General features: G+C 43.4%; 1 protein-coding gene across 1 annotated transcript in view; it reads left to right on the forward strand.

Moving 5' to 3' along the window:
* LOC122805269 (tetratricopeptide repeat protein 9C-like) overlaps positions 1-20,865 on the forward strand; it is a 194,284-nt gene that overhangs the window by 118,946 nt on the left and 54,473 nt on the right. The gene's annotated exons all lie outside the window — the stretch shown is intronic.

Genomic DNA, 20,865 nt, shown 5'->3' on the forward strand with positions numbered 1-20,865 from the left:
GGTACTCGTATGAGGCCTGCTGTCCCTCCACCACCTGTCGCAGGTGTCTCATCACGTGTCCTTCGACGTATGTTTAGGGCCATTGTGGAGTATAGTACAGTCCAACATCTGTGTTGCTGATATCCTGGAATGGTTGACAGACAGTGTGTGCGATCCGTCTCAGACCTACCTCTTTCCACTATCTGTCTTGGGGCGTATGTTTTCTGTGATGGAACATCTGATTGTGGGTGTAGGTCAGCAACTACATCTGCTAAGAGTGAACATGTCCATGCATAATCACGCTGCTGTAGTTGCAGTGCTCCAGAGGGGAGTGTGCTGTGCACACCAAGACATAGCAGGCCATGGGCTTGTGGTCCTGTGCATTCCCATGGAGGACATGTTTCCCAGCAGACATCAGTCACCTTCTGGTAGTAACATAGCATCTGACTTTGGGCATGGAGGTGCCCGTGCAACTCCTGGCAGAGCCATTTCTCAGGTTTGGGTGCAGAGTCTATGAACTGTCCGCTATACCATGCACTGCTCACAGCTCTCCAACATACAGACACGTAGGGCTAGCGGTGAGCTTGGCTGTGTTCATGCAGACACTTGCACATCATTTTAACATTGAGGGCACCTAGAGAGAGAGAGACACATTTCCATGGTCCATCTTGCCTGCTTTCCTTCCTGAGTCACACACACATTTGTCAGTCCACCCCCACACAACACTCTGTGCAAGGAATATAACCATGCCACATCCCTCTCATCTTTCTCATGGATGCAGGGAAATAGTCACCCTGTGCATTAGAGACACAGATTTATCTACAATTATATGAATTTGTTTCATTCATTGTTTCAGTTGGCATGCTACTTGTACTGGTCATTTACAAATATTGCACTTTGCCATTTATCATGTATATAACATAATGTGTGTACGTTACGATGGATGCTGTTGTAAGGGCTGTGAAGTCACACAATGAAATTTGTCTCATGGCAATGTTTACATTTTACTTTCAGGATTGTGTAGGACATTCCTGTGGGTACACATCTACAGTCAGTCCATCAAAGTCAGAGCACAGGATTGAATGTCAGCACAGGAGAGAAATGTCATAAGAAAGGTAATACAGTATATGTTCATGGTTTCATAGGTTCATAGTTGTTAGGCTAACAAACACAAGGGCTTCTTTAATCCTAGGCATGCATCCCAAATCTCTGACAAGGTCTGATTACCCTTGATAAGTGTAATCAGGATTGCGGGAGATGCAACATTTACAAGCAGGAGCCTGGGAGATGAACCATTTACAGCTTCCCTGTGTCCATTAGCGACATAGGTCCCAAACCAAGGATGATTGTCCTGTTCCCCATCTGGTTGTGTAACTTGCACTTGATTTGCATTAAGGCAGAATTCTGCTTCACATGGACGGGGGAGCCTTTTCCATATAAGGTGTAGTCTCTGGGATACGTACTTGTCTTAACAGCATGTCCTATTTATACCACAGACAAGGTATAGACCTGTATAATGAACGGGTAATTCTGGTGTTAATTGTTTCAATTTAGTCGGCCAGAGACCGCTGACAGTGGCCTTGACTTCAATTAAATGCCTAAAAGAAGCGGTCCAAGGAATGATTTGTGAGGGGAGTCCACTTGTGACTGGCCTGTTTGTATAGGTGGACTCCCCAGTGCTCACTTCCTGGGTCCTTTCTGTGAGCCACTTGGCTGTCCACCAGCTGACATACTAGTTTGTACTAAACCTCTTGAGTTTGTCTACAGTGCTTGATAGATGTAGTGTCACATGCCTTGTCAGGCCATGGTAGGCAGTGTGAACCATTTTTCCCTCCTCCATTGCTTTGGGTTACCTTCTTAAATAGGCCCACCAGGTTGGGTAGGCATGATCTGCCCTTGACGAAACCAGGCTGGGTTTGGTCCAGTGCCTGGAGGTGTACTAAATCTCTCTCTATCATTTCCATGATTCTTTCATTGCTTTACATGTGAGACTTCTGGGTCTGAAGACTCCAGGGTCTGTAGATGGCCCACCTTTGTGCAGAGGGATGACTGTTGCTGTTCTCCATTCATGAAACTCAAAGCCTGCTCGGTGGCTAAAGTGAAATAGTAATTCCAGAGGCCCTGAAAGGTCATGTTTCATACTGTTTAGAAGGCATGCTGGGTATTGTCTGGGCCCATTGATGCAGTGTACTTGGTCTTAGAGAGAGCATTAAGGACCTGTTCTCTAGTGATAATAGGGGTACTTACATTTGATGGTTATTTCCTGAGGGAAGGTTAAGAAGGGAAGACGGGTAAAGTTAGGGCTCAATTTATCAGCCAGGAGGTTTGCGCTACCTTCTGCCTCATTATAGGTGGTTCCATTTACAATGAGATGTGTGCACAATTGTGTCTTGCCTTTGAGGTTGTAGACATAGCTAAAGTATGCTTTGTGGTTGTCCTTGGCCTGCATGCCTGAACTTATCTCAAATCTGGCTTTGGTAGACTCAATTTGTCTTCTGATTTTTTTTGTTTACTTTGAGAGTGCTTTTATCCTGCTGTGTATAGCACCTCCTAAGTTTTGCCACAAGTTTCCTTCCTTCTGTTATACAGCCTGTTGATTCAAGGATTCCACCAGGATGGCTTGATTTTGGGTTGGTTCTCTACTTCTCTCTGGTGGGTATGGCTACCTCTATGCAGCTGTTAACATGCTTGTACAGGGCTTCTATGAACACTTCTGCATAGGCCGCAGTATTCTCAGTGTTTATAGGGGCTTGAGATGTGGCTAGTTTATCACCTTATAGCTGGAGGTCAGCCTTAGAGCAGTTTCGGAATATTCCATGTCTACCTGGGGAGGGGGGCATGTTTTCTTTTTACTTCAAAGGAGACCAATTTATGTTCGGATCTTACCAGGGAAGACATTATGGTATGGGGTTGTGCATGACTCTCGCATATTGGTGAGGACCAGATCCAGTATGGTTGCACCCCTGGTTGGTGTATTGGCTATCTGGTCGAGGGAGTTTGTGTGTACAAAAGCCAGGAATATTTGTGCCTGTATGTTTGTCTTATAGGATTCCCAAATAATAGAGGGATAATGAAAGTCACCCATGAATATGGTATTGGGTTGGATGGTTAGTGTTTCTACTAAGTTTACTTACATGGTATGGGTGTCCTGGGTCATAGAGGGAGGCCTATAGCTTTCATGGAAGTAGTATTGGATTTTGCCTATTGTAAATTGAATCTGGAGCCGCTCAAGTGCATTGTCCTGTTTGACCAACCTTGAAGTATCGTTAGTTTTTATGTACGTAGAAAGACCTCCGCCTTTAGTCCCTACCTGTGAATTAGGTGGTCTAAATGTGTGGAAGGCTTAACCTTGCACGGTTGCTGTGCTCTTCACGGCTTTAAGTCATGTGTCCGTGACCACACAGACATCTTCTGAGAGCTGAAGTAAGTATCTCTAAGTATAGTCTATGGAGGTATGTCTCAGATCATGTACTCCCACATGGACTACTACTGAATCATGTCATATAGGAAGTTACTAAGGTAAGGGTCCTAGGGCCCTTACAAGCCTAACCAAGTTCTACCCTTATTTTCACGGTCAGCACCAATTGCCCCAATCCAAGAGGGACACAGGTGGAACCCCTGGGGTTGATTTACAGTTACACTTCCAATTGTCCACATTAAGTTTGAAGAGGGCCAACGAGGTGCTCTGATTGACTTGAAGTGGGAGTCTATTCCAAAGGTGTGGTAACCTCTGAGAGACCAGTCTGATTCTCCAGCTTGTTCTGTTACTGTTACATACCCGTTTAAGGTCTTTAGAGTGAGTAACCCATGTACCATGTCATTTGCGGATGTGCAGCATTTCCAATAAAGCATGGTCAAAGATGGTCTTAAATGCAAAGCATAGATCACCCCCAAGTAGTCTGTGTGAAACAGAATAAAGTGGCAGTGATTTCAAATGATCCACATAGGAGAGATGATGAAGACTTTGAATTATTTTTGTGAGGTACCTTTGTGGTCTGTCCAGCTGCTGCAGATGCTTGGAAAGATGCATACCAAAAGGTTCGTTGTATTCCTTTATTGGCCTGATGAGGGGAGAGTACAGGGAGGTTATGACTTCTTTCATTTTTGTGGATGCAGTGGCCTTGCTTATGAGATGAGCAGTATAGAATTCCCTTCTTACCACTGTGGAGACATGGTGATCAAAGGTAAGGTTACTGTCAACTTGTGTGCGCAGGTCTCTCACCAGTGAGTGCATACTTAGGGTTTTGTTATTGATGTGGTAGTTAGCAGGAGCATTGCATGTACTGAGAGGGATGATGATACATTTTTTTTGTACTGAGGTTAAGGCCTGACTTTGGCATCAATCATTTGTTTGTGTAAGACCCTGTTGTAGGATGTTGACATCGTGTGGAGATTTTATGCCCACTGCCAGTTTGCAGTCCTCCGCAAACTGTCAGCCGCAGACCTTTAGTTTTAGCTTGAACTGTGGAGAACAAGGTGCCAAACAGTAGAGGTGCCAGAACAGATCCCTGTGGGAACACCAGTGGTTATAGGCCTGCTGCTGGAGGTGGATTCCCCTATTTTGACTATATAGATTCTACTATCGACTCTTCTAACGATATAATAGTTGGTACCTAGCTGGGTGAGTTTGTCAACAATGCCTAAGTGGGGAATAGTGTCAAACGTATTGGCTAAGTCTAGGTAGGCTGTATGTACAGATGTCCTCCTCACCCAGGGCCTTGGTGACTGGAAGTCCACAATATTTCACAGGCATTATCTCCCTTTGACAAATACAGACTGAGTAGGGGCAAATGTTAGGAGCTTACCTATATCTTTGTTGATAAGGTCCATGATGATTCACTCCTTGACCTTGCAGATAAGGCTAGTCAGGCTAATAGGTCTGTAGTTCCAGGGGTCAGTGGAAGCATCACCTCTGTGCAAGTGAATAATGGTGGGCATTTTCCATTCATCTGGGATGAAGCCAGTGCTTAGACTATGATTGAAAAGAATGCCCAATGGTGTTGCTAATTCTTGTTGGAGCCCATGTAGGAGGCAGCCTGGGATGTTATGTCCCATAGGTGCTGTAGTTTTGTCCTTAAAGAGCATATTTACAACTTGCACTTTAGAGATATAAGGTAGGGGACAGGCGATAGGGATGTCATGGGGTATGTGTGGTGGGGACAGTGAAGTTTTCACTGAACCTGTCAGCTAACAGGTTAGCTATGTTCACAGACTCAGTATATGCGGTATCATTAACTAGCAGTTCAGCACAAATTTGGGCCTGTCCCTTTTAGGTAATGGATGTAACTAAAGAACGCCTTATGATTGTCTTTAGTTGAATAATCTAATTTGGATTCATAGTTTGCCTTTGAGGACCTCATAAGAAGTCTTATTGGCTTGTTTAAGCTGAGGAGAGAGTTTTCACTCCCTCTTACTCTTAGACAGCAACTTCTTCCTCTTATTTGTAAACCCCATTAATGGCAGTTGTCCACCAGGCAATTTTGCTCTTCCTTGTGGAGCTTGTTTTGCTCCTATCAGGTACATCTGAGCCAATGCAGTTAAACACGTGTTTGTACATAGCATTGGTGTGGAACTCTACACAGTTGCCATTTCCATCTGAGGGGGGAGGTCCAGTACAGCTGTTTATACCATCCCATAAGAGGTAGTAATGTGCTTTGGAGAAATGTTTGTTTCTTTGCTGATGTGATAGTGAGATTTGTGGTCAGATATCAATAGGGAAGACCTCACAGTGGGGGTGCTAGAGTAGCCTCCCCCCATATTGGTAAGCACCAGATCCAGGATGTTGGCACCCCTTGTGGGGGTGTCAACCAGCAGGTCCAGTGCATTGGAGTAAACAAAGGAGAGGAACCTTTGGGAAAGTGAGTTACAGCACGAGTAATTTACCCTGTCAGTGGATAGTTAAAGTTGTCAAAACCCAGGGTGTTTGGATGCATCTTGATGGACTCTAGTAGATCCAAATAGGCACAGTGGATGTCCTGATTCACAGACTGGGTCCTGTAGCTGGCAATGACTTGAGTAGGTGTCCTACCAACAGATAATTGCATCTGAAGTATCTCTAGGCAGTCCTATTGTTTAACCACTCTAGAAGTGTGTTTATCTATAATGAATGTCGCTAAACTGCCTCCTTTAGTTTTCACTCCTTCAGTTTGTGGTCTGAACATGGTTGGAGTGCTCTCCACAGCCGTGAACCAGGTCCCCATGACTGCACAAGTGTGCAAGTCTTCCAAGGTGAGGACAGCTTCCAGTGAGTGTAATTTCATGTTAAGACACCCAGCAACAGACCTTAATGCTTTGGCAGAGATGGTCTTCATCTGTCACTCCTGGGATTTCGGCTACTGGCCAAGGCTTTTGCCACCCCCATAGTGCCCTTTTTAAGCGATGCCTCAAAGGGAAAATTCCCAGTGTAAAAACCCCATCTAAAAACAACCTCAAGCTTATGCTGCAAAACGCTAGGAGTCTCGGCACAAAACTGCTTTCAATGGAAGCTGTCCTCACCTTGGAAGATGGACATTTGTGCATTCACAGAGACCTGATTCAAGGTTGTGGAGAGCACTCCAACCATATCGGGTTACACCTCCTTCTGCATGTTCAGATCTCAAACTGAAGGCGTGAAAATAAAAGGAGGCGGTGTATCAAAATCCATTAAAGATAAATAGGGCCTAAATGAGACTGATGCATGATGTCAAAGCCATGGTCTCAAGCTAAATGCAAAAAAATGCGTAGTAATCCCCTTTGGAAAAAACAGAGTACCCACAAACTACAACATAGGAGGTAATCCCCTGAAATCTGAAGAAGAAATAAGGGATCTAGAGACCCAAGTAGATAGTCAGCTTTTCTTTGATAACCATGTTGCCAAAAATCCTTCTATGTGACCCATCTGATCACGAAAGGGTTCGCATCAAGATCTAAGGATGTAATGGTGCCCCTCTACTCTTCCCTCATCAGACTCATTATTGAGTACAATGCACCATTTGGAATGTACCTGGCTAGACATCTCCAGCAGCTGGAGAGACCACAAAGGTACCTAACCAAGAGGATTACTGGCCTCAAACAGTTGCCCTATGCAGCACAATTGAAAAAGCTAAGACTGTTCTCTGTTGCATACCGCTTTCTCAGAGGCGATCTCTGTCTAACGTACAGAGCCATGTCCAACCCAGAATTGTTAAACATGCTCCATCTCAGCAAAACCAAATCTACTCGAGCTACACACTCTAGGGATATAAACCTCAACACAACAATGAATAGAACATGCTGGAGGGATAGATTCCCTTCGCAGAGACTTCCCTTACTATGGAACAGGGTCCTGATCTACATAAGACAGAGCCCCTCACTATCACTCTTCAAGAGGAACCTTGATGAGTGGATGGGTAACAAAATTCACACCGGGGATCACACCAACAGCACTACTAGATGGGGGCCAAGGGTACTAGCTGCTAGTACAAGGGTCTAGGGAACTACTAAAGGGGCGGTGAATACCGCACAACGTGGCTGGGCTAATATATGCCTTTGGGCAGATAGCCCAGTACCAACCTATGAACCTATATTCATCCAGATGGGTTAAACAGTATGACTCCCTGGAGACACGTCAGCTGCAATTAACTGTTTGTAGTGCACCTATTCAAGTCATTGCAAACTACAGGACCCCTCCATGAACCAGGACACCAACTCTGCTTATTTGTATCTGCTTGATTCTATCAAGATGCATCTGAAAACCATGGTTTTGGGTGACTTTAACAACCCATCTATTGACAGGGTAAATTACTCATGCTCAAACTCACTTGTCCAAAGGTTCCTCAAGTTCATGAAATGCAATGCCCTGGACCAGCTGGTTAACGCCTCCACAAGGGGAGCCAACATCCTGGATCTGGTGCTTGCCAATATGGTGGACAACTGTAGCACCCCTGCTGTGAGGTCCTCCCTGGTGAGGTCTGATCACAAATATGTCTCATTTGAAGTAACTATTGCACCTGACACCCCCCCCCCCCCCAAGCAGCAACTAAACTCAAAAAAAACTTCTTCAAAGCAGATTATAGCATAACCTCTTACTGGATGGTATATGTAGCTGCACTGCACCTCCTCCCGCAGATGGAACTGACAAATATGCGAGCTCCACACCAATGCTTTATAGAAACACCTGTATAACTGCATTGACTCAGCCGTACCTGATATGACCAAAATAAGCACCTCAAGGAAGAGCAAACCTGCCTGGTGGACAGCTGCCATTAACATGCATTACCATAAGAGGAAGAAATTGCTGTCTAAGGGTAAGAAGGAGGGAGCCCTCCTAAACTGGAAACACTCCCTCCTCAGCTTAAGCAAATAAGACATCTTCTGAAGTCCTCCAAAGCAAACAGAGTCCAAATTGGCTTCTGCCAACAAAGGACAACCACAGGGCATTCTATAGTTACATCCGTAACCTAAAAGGAAAGGCCAGATTTGTACCAAACTGGTAGTTAAGGATACCACATATACTGAGCCTGTGATCATAGCTAACATGTTGGCCGACAGGTTCTGTGAAAACTTCTCTCCCCTGTCCCCCGACACTCGTATACTATGACATCCCTACCACCTGTCCTCTACTTTGTATCTCTAAATAGCAGGTTGTAAATGCCCTCTTTAAGGCCAAAAACACAGTATCTATGGGACCTGATAACATCTCATGTTCTACATGGGCCCCAACATGAATTAGCAACACCACTGGGTACTTTTTTCAATCATAGTCTAAGAACTGGCTTTGTACCAGGTGAATGGAAAACGGCCAGCATTCTTCCCTGCACAAAGGTGGTGCGTCCACTGACCCTGGGAACTATAGATCTGTTAGCCTGACTAGCCTTATCTGCAAGGCCATGGAGTTGATCATGGACGTTATTAACAAAGGTATAGGACATCTCCAAACACTTGACCCTTCTCAGTTTGGATTTGTCAAGGGGCAGATCATGCTTATTAAACCTGGTGGAGTTCTTCAAGACTGTCACAAAGGCCCTGGATGAGAGGAAGTCTGTGCAAACAGCCTACCTGGACTTAGCCAAGGCATTTGACGCTATCCCCACTCAGGCATCATTGACGAACTCGCCCAACTAGGCATCAACTGTTATATCCAATTGATGGGTCACTAACTGGCTCACTGATAACTCATATAGTCAAAATAGGGGAATCCACCTCCAACAGCAGACCTGTAACCAGTGGTGTTCCACAGCGTTCAGTCATGGGACCTCTACTCTTTGGAATCTGTTTCTCCAAAGTACAAGCAAAAACTAAGGGTCTATGGCTGACAAAGTTTTCTGATAACTGCAGACTGGGAGAGGTCATAGAATCTCCAAAGGATGTCAACATCCTACAAGAGGGTCTTGCACAAACAAATGACTGGTGCCAAAGTCATGGCCTTAATACATTTTTTTTGCATTGAGTTTATCATTCCTTTCAGTAAAAGCGATGTTCCTGATAACTAACCACATCAATGGCAACACTTTAAGTATGCACTCAGTGGTGAGAGACCTGGGCACACACAGGTTGACATCTACCATACCTCTGACCACCAATCTCCACAGTGGTAAGAAGGGAGTTCTGTCATGCTCATGTCATAGGTAAGTGCATTGTCTCCACAAAAAAGGAGCTTTAACTTCCCTGTACTCATCCCTCATCAGTCCAATAATTGAGTACAACACCTGTTTTGGTATGTACCTTTCCACCTGCAGCCAATGGAGAGACCACAGAGGTTCCTCACAAGGACAATTCAAGTTTTCAGCATCTGTCCTATGGCGATCGTCTGAAATCACTGTCAGTTTTTATTCTTTTTCATACAGACTACTCAGAGGTGATCCCTGCCTTGCATACAAGGCAATGTCTGACACTGCTTTATTGGAAATGCATATCTGTAAGTCAAATGGTACACTGGTTACTTGCTCAAAAGATGTTAACATGGTATGTGACATTAATAAAACCTGCTGGAGGGACAGACTAATCTCCCAGAGGTTACTGCACCTTTGCAACAGATTCCACTTCATGTGAAACAGAGCACCTCATTGGCCCCCTTCCAACGCAATCTGTACGATTGGATGGATGACCATAAATTCACCCCGGGGGTTCCACCTGTGTCCCTCTTGGACAAGGGCGATGAGTGCTGATAGTGAAAATAGGGGTATGTACTTGGCTAGGATTGTAACGGCCCTAGGTCCATTAGCATAGCAACTTCCTATGATCCCATAGGCCGATGTAAAAAGCTCTAACATCCACACACACCAAGTTGGCTGTAGTGACAGTAGTACCACTACCTATCAATGTGTACATAACACACACACACACACACCCCAAGTTGGCTGAAGTGAGAATAGAACCCCGAGCAAAGGTTAAAGATTACAGAATGCACAACATATCGTATGCGCCACTGCTCAAGTCTGACATTAACTTGCTTTAGGTAATGTTATGGTGAATGAGATCAGCAGGCCTTTTGGAGGACAAGAGTTTGGAGACCTGCATTATCTGCAAGGGCCAAACAGTGCAAACCATGCCAGTTTGGTATTCACACTTGTTCTTTAGGGAGATGCTCGCGAACACACAGACACACACAGACACACACAGACACACACAGACACACACAGACACACACAGACACACACAGACACACACAGACACACACAGACACACACAGACACACACAGACACACACAGACACACACACACAGACACACACACACAGACACACACACAGACACACACACAGACACACACACACACACACACACACACAGACACACACACACAGACACACACACACAGACACACACACACAGACACACACACACACAGACACACACAGACACACACAGACACACACAGACACACACACACAGACACACACACACAGACACAGACACACAGACACACACACAGACACACACACACACACACACACACACACACATAGAGTGAGAATAAAACCCCTACCTACGTAGTTTTACAGGCTACATAACACAGTACGTAATGCATTGGCCACAGCTCAAGTTTAACATAAACATGACTTTAGGTAATGTTATGGTAGATGACATCAGCAGGCCTTGTGGAGGACAAGAGTTTGGAGGCCTGCATTAATAGCAAGTGCCAGAAAGTGCAAACCCATGCCAGTTTGGAAGTCCAATGTGGGATTCACACTTGTTCTTTGGGGGAGATTGTGTGTGTATATATATATATATATATATGTGTGTGTGTGTGTGTGTGTGTATGTATATATATATATATATATATATATATATATATATATATATATATATATATATATATATATATACACACACACACACACACACGCACATAGACACACACACTCATATATAATGTGTGTAAGACTAGAGGGTTCTGATCTCACTCCAGCCTCACTTGGTGTGTGTGTGTGTGTGTGTGTGTGTGTATATGTATATATATATATATATATATATATGTGTGTGTGTATATATATATATATATATATATATATATATATATATATATATATGGGTCTACCTGACTTGGTCGACATTTCATTTTGTCGACAGTTCATTTGATCGACAAGCATTTGCCCCCTTCCCCAATGTTGTGCGACCCTGGAGTTGATATATATAGTTAGGGGGGGTGTGGGGGCAAAGCCCCCCACCTAAAATGCTCGTCGATCAAATGAACTGTCGACCAAATAAAATGTCGACCATATGAAATGTCGACCAAGTCAGGTAGATCCATATATATATATATATATATATATATATATATATATATATATATACGTGTGTGTGTATATAAAATTCAACTAGTCTTGCACACTGCCTGCAGATCACAGTACTTAATGCAAGTGCCACCGCTTAAGTCTGCTTTTGAACAGCTTGGGAGGCCTCTGCAGAGTCTCATTGCTTCTTACTGTCATCTGCAGCTAGTAGCCTAGGAGTCAGAAAACTGTTTTGTCGCCTAGCTGTGTGACAACAGTACCTGTTTTGGGCATATATTTTTGTTTGCATTTGGATGGGCAAGCCTGTGGCAAAGCTCATTTAGCCCCGTCAATGAGTGAGCACACAAAGTAATACATTACATAACTTGTTCAGTTGTTCGTGTATGTGTGGTGAAATCCAGCAGACACAGGAGGCTGTAGTGAATGTGGGTGGTGCTGCTGCCGTAGATGCAAACACATGGCTTCACAAAGTATGTACATATTCATATACTGTGCCATGCATTTTCAAGGTTTCCACATGCTGTCTTAGGGGGACATGGTATGATTCACCACTGTCCAGATGTTTGCAGCAAGTACACAAGTTTGGCTCATATTTGTGTGTTTTACATTAAATTGTGGTTTGCTGTCAAATGTATCATTTATGCATGATGTAAGAGAACACTGACAGAAATCTGAACTTCAGATGTCCCAGTAGTCCTCCTATGCACGTCTGCATTATTGTAAGTGCGTTATCTAATGTTGAACCCTTACATTTGGTCCTTTATCCAACATATAGCAGCAGTCTGCATTTAAAGTGGACCTGTGTGTTGAGAGACAGCCTTACAAGACTATCTGCAAATATATACAGCTGAGTATATTTTTCTGTATTATTCTGTATTATAGAGCTAAATTATTGCTTAGATATCTGTTGTCTTAGTGTTCTGCAAATATACAGAGATCAGTATATATTTTTTTGGTTTTATAATTTGCACTCTGATTCCTCACATCTCTGAAACTTTTCTCCACCCCACCTCCCTGTTCTTGGTTGTAGTTTAAATTTGGTGGCTTTTGCAGTGCCCGCCCCACTGTAGATTTGATCTAGGACACTCCCCCAGTCCCATCTCTTAACCGCATTCTACCTAATAAACCCTTTCTGCACTTGCTTTTAGTCCTTTTTAATTTAATTAAATTTTTTCAAACTGTGTGTGGACTAATATTGCTACGTTGTGTGCCAGCTTGCACTGCACATGAATTGTTTTTACTACTGTTTTTGCTACTTTTCTGAAAAAAAAAAATTGTAAGCGTGTTTCCTACCTTTCCTGTAATTAGTGTTCCAGATACAGATTTGCTATATCCAGGACTATTTGTAAGCTTCTGAGCCCCCAAGCCTTTCTGTGTTGGAGGGAAGTCTTCTAGCTTATCAGTGGGAGTGGTAAGCACTAGGTAACCTGTCTACCACATAAGGAGTGGTTCTAGCCCAGAGTTTGTAGTTATTGGCCGTTTGGGCGGTCTTCCATCTCTCTCAACTTTCTGATTTGAAGGCCTGCATTTGCACTTGTTTCTGTCCTGTAACTCCTGGGCCCATCTCATTTGCTCACTCAAAAAAAAAAAAAAAAAAAAAAAAAAAATCTGCTTTTACTGTATTTGTGTTTCTTCCTACTTTATTTTGCTTTTGCGTCATCTTAAAAGTACTCAAGTTGTATTTATTACTGCTTGGTGTAACTCATTCTAAGCCTTTTAGTTTAAGCACTTGGGCTTCAGACCAGTTGTTTTACATTAGGAAGGTTTGTGGTCTGCACTGTAGTGGCAGGACAGGTAGCTTACATCCTTCTAAGTTGGGAACTGCTGATTGAGGGCTCAGTGTCTGTTATTCTAAAGGTGTATTAATTCTGTTTTAAGCACTTGGGCTTCAGGCCAGTTATTTTACATTAAAAGGGTTCGTGGTCTGCACTCTTGTGGGAGGAGAGGCTGGACTCTGCCCTTCTAGCTGGGAATTTCTGGTTAAAGGCTTATAGTGCCTGCATATTTAAACTGCTTCTTACTGAAATTGGTACACCTTGTTTGCTGTAGCATAGACTACATCAAGGCCTGCTGAATCTAGCTTTATTTGTATGCTTGTTATTTCCCTGAAACGCTAATTCCAACTAAAATGCGGCTTTTCAGCGCTTCTGTGGATCACTAGTGATATCTGCATTGCTTACTGTACTTATTTCCTTGTTTCACTTGAAAGAAAGTTACTGTTTGTCGTTTTTGCATTTAAGTTACCTGCAACACATTGCATTTAAGTTACTGGCACTTGCTCACTAAAGCAATTATATAAGTCAGCACTAAAATATTAAAAGCACTACACCCTCACAAACTCCCCTTGAGTACCTCGTTCCCTATTGGCCCTTTTGTTTCAATTATAAAGGAATTCCCAATACTATTCTAGCATGTCCAAAGGTCAGTTGTCAATCTCCTCTCCGGTCCAGCTGGTGAATCTGGGAATCATGAGGCAATGTTACAACTGCCTCATGTACACAGACAACCCTCTCCTCCTCCCAACAAATTCCAACACATGTGAGAGATGCAACCATATAGCCATACTGGAGGCTAAGCTCTCTCAACTCAGTACTGGTGAAACCAGTCAGGAGGAGAAGGAAACCACACTCACTACAATTCCAGTCTCACATAGACCTACCATGACAGCAAACCAAACACATAAACACACAAAAACATACTTGGAGGCTCTAAATGAAAATCTGCCTAAGCAGCAGAGACCTCCAAAGCAAACACCCAAGCAACCGCTACCCCAAAACAAAACACGTGCATCTCATAGCTCACAAAGCCAGTGTGCCGAACAGTCACAGCCCTTAAGGCTAAACAACACACCTGATACACTTTTGTAATAGGTGACTCTATCATCAGGCACACTGACGTCCCGCTCACCAGGCTGAACAAGGAGAAGGTCACAGTGAGCTGCCTGTCGGGCGCTAGGATCCGCCACATAACACAAGCACTCAGGTCACTCCAAGGCAAGTACAAATATGACACAGTCGTTGTCCATGCTGGTGTGAATGACCTGAGACTTACCTCCCTGGACTACATGAAAAGAGACATAGAGGAGCTCTCTGAGCATGTAGCCCAGGCCGGTATGACCCTGACCTTGAGTAGCATCTTACCCTCACCCAGAATGATGCCACAATATGAAGACAAGATGATCAATTTCAACAATTGGCTTAAGTATTGGTGTCAATCAAAGGGGATCCAGTGCCTGTCAGCCTGGGATGACATGCTCGACAAGCCACGATGCTTCGCTAGGGCCGGCTTGCACCTGTCACCCCTGGGCTTTCAGATACTGGCAAATGCTCTTGCTACCCCCATAGTGCCTTTTTTAGGCAAAGCTCAAAAGACAAACCCACCTCCATAGGTATCACAAGGGATAAGAAATTAAGAGTAATGCTACTCAATGCCAGAAGTCTAAACCTCAAGATGCACGCACTCAAAACTCTCCTAAGCATGGAGAACATCGATATCTGTGCAGTAACAGAAACCTGGTTCAAGGCTCCCGAGAGCACCCCAGCACTACCAGGTTATACCTCATACCATGCTTTTCGGCCCCAAAACTTGGACCGAACCACAAAAGGAGGGGGAGTATCAATATTCGTCAAAGATACCCACACCTCCAGGTTGGTGGCACAGCACGAAGCATCAGAGACTATCCATGTGCAACTAACAGTGGGTAAAACTGCCTTCCAGTTTATAGCCTGCTACAGACCACCCTCCCAAACCCAGGAACCCCACTCAGCCTTCCTGAGAACACTGGAAAATATGAAGGTCTCTCCAAACACCATTATATTGGGCGACTTCAACTGCCCAAACATAGACTGGGAGCATTACTCTAGCTCCAACACCCTAGCTCGAAGGTTCCTGGAATTTATAAACTCAGATGCTATGGAACAACTTGTTACCACTCCCACAAGAGGGGAAAACATACTGGACCTGATCATCACCAACATGGCGACTCTATGCTCCAGACCAGAAGTGTATCCCTCACTGGTAAGATCAGACCATAAACTAATCTCACTGGATATTCACATCCCGACTCCACCCCCTGCCCTGAAAACCACAGTGAAAAACTACTCTAAAGCAAATTTCACACTCCTCGAAACCGAGGTGGAATCCTTCAAAGCCCCCGGGCCTGTGGAAAATACGGCCCAGACCACAGAATCCTTTATAAACGCATTCTATGAACACCTTCAGGAATGCATGGATCATGCAATCCCAAATAAAACCAAGACCCAATCCTCCAAAGGCAGACGTCCTGTCTGGTGGATCCCAGCCCTAAACAAACTATACAATAGAAGGAGGAAGCTACTACATGATAGAGCAAAATCCCAAAAAGGGAAGGCATCTCTGATCAGTATTATCAAAAAACTACGGGCAATCATAAAATCATCTAAGGCCAGCTTCGAGAGAAAAATTGCACAGGACACTAAGGATAATCACAAGGCTTTCTTTAGTTATGTTAGGAACTTGGGTGAGAATTCCCAGATATGCTCGGAATTGGTCCAAAATGACAAAAAATACACCGAACCCACAGACCTTGCCAACATCCTAGCTGACCGGTTCAGCACACACTTCTTCCCCCCTCCCCCCAAAAGGGCAAATATCTATCCCAGCAGATTGCTGCCCCCCTGACATCTCAGATGCTCAGGTAAGAGCTGCCCTCTCCAAAGCAAAAAAAACACAGCATCAATGGGACCAGATGGTGTCCCGGGCTGCGTCCTACATGAACTCCAAGAAGAGCTAAACCCAAACATAAAACTACTGTTCAGTCTCAGCCTTACTACAGGATATGTACCCAAAGAGTGGCGTACAGCAACAGTGGTCCCTCTCCATAAAGGTGGTGCCTCAACAGATCCTGGAAACTCTCGCCCCATAAGCCTGACTAGCTTGGTCTGCAAAGCTATGGAAAGGATCATCATGGACCTCATAAATAAAGATATTGGGGACCTACAGACACTGGATCCTACCCAGATCGGCTTTGTTAAGGGCAGATCCTGCCTCTTAAACCTGGTTGATTTCTTTGAAACAGTCACCAAGGCCATTGATGAGGGGAAGGTGGTCCACACAACCTACCTGGACCTCGCAAAAGCCTTCAATACAATACCCCACTCAGGCATTATAGATAAGCTCACCAGCTTAAATATAAACCCCTATGTCACTAGATGGGTTGCAAACTGGCTCAAGGACAGAACCCACATGGTTAGAATTGCTGGAGCCATGTCGGACTCCAAACCAGTTACAAGTGGCGTCCCACAAGGCTCAGTCCTGGGACCTCTCTTGTTCGGTATATATTTCTCGGAGGTACAGGCCAACACGGAAGGACTGTGGCTGACCAAGTTCGCAGATGACTGCAAACTGGGCACCATAATAGACTCTCCAGCCGACACAAGCATCCTCCAAAAGGGCCTCATAGAAACAGACAACTAGTGCCAGAGCCATGGCCTCAAGCTAAACGCCAAAAAGTGTATAGTCATCCCCTTTGGCCTTTGGCAAAAACAAAGTGACCACAAATTACCACATAGGTGGTAATGCATTAAGTACAGAAGAAGTAATTAGGGACCTGGGGACCCAAGTTGATAGTAATCTCTCATTTGACAACCACTTAGCCAAAGTGGTTAGAAAAACATTTTATATAGCCCACCTAATCATGAAGGGATTCACGTCTAGATCAGGGGAGGTCATCGTGCCTCTTTACTCATCCCTCATCAGGCCCATAATTGAGTACAATGCCCCTTTTGGGATGTACCTTACCAGACACCTGCAGCAATTGAAAAGACCCCAAAAGTACCTCACCAAGAGGATCAAAGGGCTCAAACAGATGCCATATGCTGCCCGGTTAAAGAAACTCCAGCTCTACTCAGTGGCAAACCGCCTGCTCAGAGGCGATCTGTGCCTGACGTATAAAGCCATGTCCAACCCGGAATTAATGGACATGCTGCACCTCAGAAAATCCAAATCCCATCGAGCCACGCTCGAGAGACTTGAACCTCAGCACTGAAATAAATAGGACATGCTGGAGGGACAGATTCATAACCCAGAGGCTCCCTTCACTCTGGAATAAAATCCCAGTCCAGGTTAGGCAGAGTTCCTCATTGACTCTCTTCAAGAGGAATCTTGATGAGTGGATGGGAGATCATAGGTTTACCCCGGGTATCACTTCTGTGTCACTGTTAGACAGAGGCACAGTATACTAACCTCGAAAAAGGGCATAGCAAAATTAATTTAAAATAGGTGACGAAAGCCAAACACTCTCTGGCTAGGTTTATAAATGCCCTAGGGCAGGTAGCCTAGTATGAACCTATAAACCTATTATGTGCGTCATAGTGGAGCTTTACTCTCCATGATCTGGTTATGTAGGGCAATACAGACATACACATATATGTACATATATGTAATTTACTGTGTTGTATGCATATATATATATATATATATATATATATATATATATATATATATATATATATATAAATGAGTTCCATTAATAATTTTGAAATACTGAAATCCCGAATTTTAGTATTTTGAAATTATAACACCGAAGCCTTGAATCCTGAAACACCAGAAGCATGAAATTCAAAATCCCGAAGTACGGAGATTTTGAATTGGCGGTTCTGATGTTACGGTGTGTGAATGGTTAGGTGTTAGTTCGGGTATGTATGTATAAGTGTGTTGGTTAGGGGCTTTAGTGTATGTCAGTGTGTTGTGACTGTGATGTGTGTGTGCGAGGGACTGTGAAACGTGTGTGAGAGTTACCTTTGTGTGTCTGATTGTGCGATCTCGGACAAAGACCCCACATGGAGGGTGGAGAGAGGCTTGCCCCCCTGCTTGTATGTGGTCTAGATTTGTCTGTATGCTTGTGGGGGGAAGTTCTGTGTATGTTTGTGTGTGCTCTGTGTGTCGTGTAGGTTCGGGATTTTGAGTTTCACGATTATGGGTTTTGGGATATGAAGGTTTCAGCTGTGTCATTTCGAAATACCGAAATTCAGGATTTCAGTATTTTGAGATTTCATAGTGAATCCATATATAAAGAAGTTATTTGCTCACTATAACGTTCCATATTTGTTGTCCATCCTGCCATTCATTTTTACAATGATGGGTTCAGAGCCGATCCTCTTCTCCAACTCGGCCGAATACATAGCTGAAAGTCTCAAACTTGGCTCGTGGTAAGACTGTATCCCACAATGCAGTGGTGTAGATCCCCAGTTCTAGTTTTTTTGCTGCTACTGAACGATATGTACACTATATATATATCTACAAATATGTACATATATCCAAGTCTATACTATACGTACTGGAAGGAGAAACAAGCTGAGACAAAAAACTCCTAAAAGTAGTAAAAAATCTACCAGGTCAACAAGGAGTCTTTGGCAGGGAGAAGGAGGGAGGGTTCGTAAGAATGAACGGCGAGATGAACAACAAACATGGAACGTTATGGTGAGTACCTAACTTGTTTATGTTATGTTGTCTTATCTCACCTTCATTCTTTCAATGATGGGACAGTGTCCCTGGCACCTTTACCCTGAGTGGCTCATGGGAGTACACCTTTAAGCACCATGGAACCAAAGGATGCCCTATCCATGGAGGCCAAATCCACTTTGTAATGAGTGATAAAAGTATGTGGAGTAGTCCAAGTAGCTGCTACACAAATATTATCCATGGGAATTCTGGCTTGAAAGGCAGATGAAGTAGATATTGTTGTAGTGGAATGAGCCTTCACTTTGAAAGGTATCTGTGAGTTGAGTTATAGATGAATGTAATACAGTTAGAAAGCCAGTTGGAAAGAGTAGTTTTTGAAACTGAGCTTGTTGCGTCAGAAAGGGATACTAATAAATGGTCAGATTTTCTGAAGTCTTTGGTCCTAGGAATAGAATGTGAGTGGTCTTTGCACATCCAGTTGATGTAATTTGTACTCTGCCTTGTTGCTATGATTAGGAAAGAATACTGGAAGCTCTATAGATTGGTTTATGTTGTTTGGAGAAGAGACTTTAGGTAGAAAGGATGGGTTAGTACGCAAGGATACCATATCCTTATGAAAAATCAAATATGGCGGTTTAATAGAAAGCGCTTGCAACTCTGACACTCTACTAGCAGAAGTTATAGCCACTAGAAACAAGGTCTTTGGCGTGGCTAGGATGTAGACTGGTTGGCAGCATCTTTTCTCAGCTCTGCACTCAAAAGATATTTCTGACAGGAATTTTTAAAAACTAGATATTGTAGACAAACCTGTTTTGTTGAATTACTTCTACTAATATCACTAGAAGTCTACAGTGCAAAAAATTTGGCTTTAAACATTATTTTTCCTGTCAAAAACAAGAAGGAAGGTATCTGAATCTACTGAAAATGAGCTTTTCTAAGCATACCACACAGGACCAGATGATGAAAAAGGAGATACAGTCTTTATTAAATGCTATACAAGACTTGTCAGTGAAATTTGACAAAATGAATACCAAACTGGACACTTTTGAGGAGAGATCTACAAAACAAATACAGCAACTACAAGAAATAATGACGCAACAGAAGTCTCAAATAGCTGACATAGAGAGATCCTTAAATGATACTGAGGGCAGACTCTCAGAACAAGATCTTCAGCTACATTTTTTATCACAACAAAATGCTTCATTACAAAATAAAATAGAGGATCTAGAGAACAGGTCCAGACGAAATAACCTTCGCATCTATGGGCTACCAGAGAAAACAGAGGGAGAAAACAGGGTGACTTTCCTTACAACCTGGTTACCAGAAGTTTTAAAATTGCCTGAAGCTCTTTCTTATGGAATTGAAAGAGCCCACAGATCCTTAAGAGCTGCTTCATCAACCATCAAATCATAAAATCACCCGAGATCAATAATAGTAAAGTTTTTTTCATCACAGGATAAGGAACTTATTTTAAAAACAGCATGGTCAACTTCTCCAGTTAAATACAAAGGCAACATAATCAGATTTGATAATAATTATTCTGCTGGCGTTATAACTGCAAGAAAAGAATGTCTCCCTCTGATAAAGGAATTGAAAAAAAGACAACTTAAAGTCCACTTGCTGTTCCCTGCAAGAATAAAAATATTTTTTACTGAAGGTCCTAAAACTTTTGACACTCTGCAAGCAACAGTTTCTTATCTTTCAGCTAATAAAACCTTGGATAATGTGGAAGAAATGTATTTCTCCCAATTTGG

This window comes from Protopterus annectens, chromosome 6.part1 (genome assembly GCF_019279795.1).
Source record: "Protopterus annectens isolate FY-2018-M chromosome 6.part1, PAN1.0, whole genome shotgun sequence".
Taxonomy (NCBI): domain Eukaryota; kingdom Metazoa; phylum Chordata; order Ceratodontiformes; family Protopteridae; genus Protopterus; species Protopterus annectens.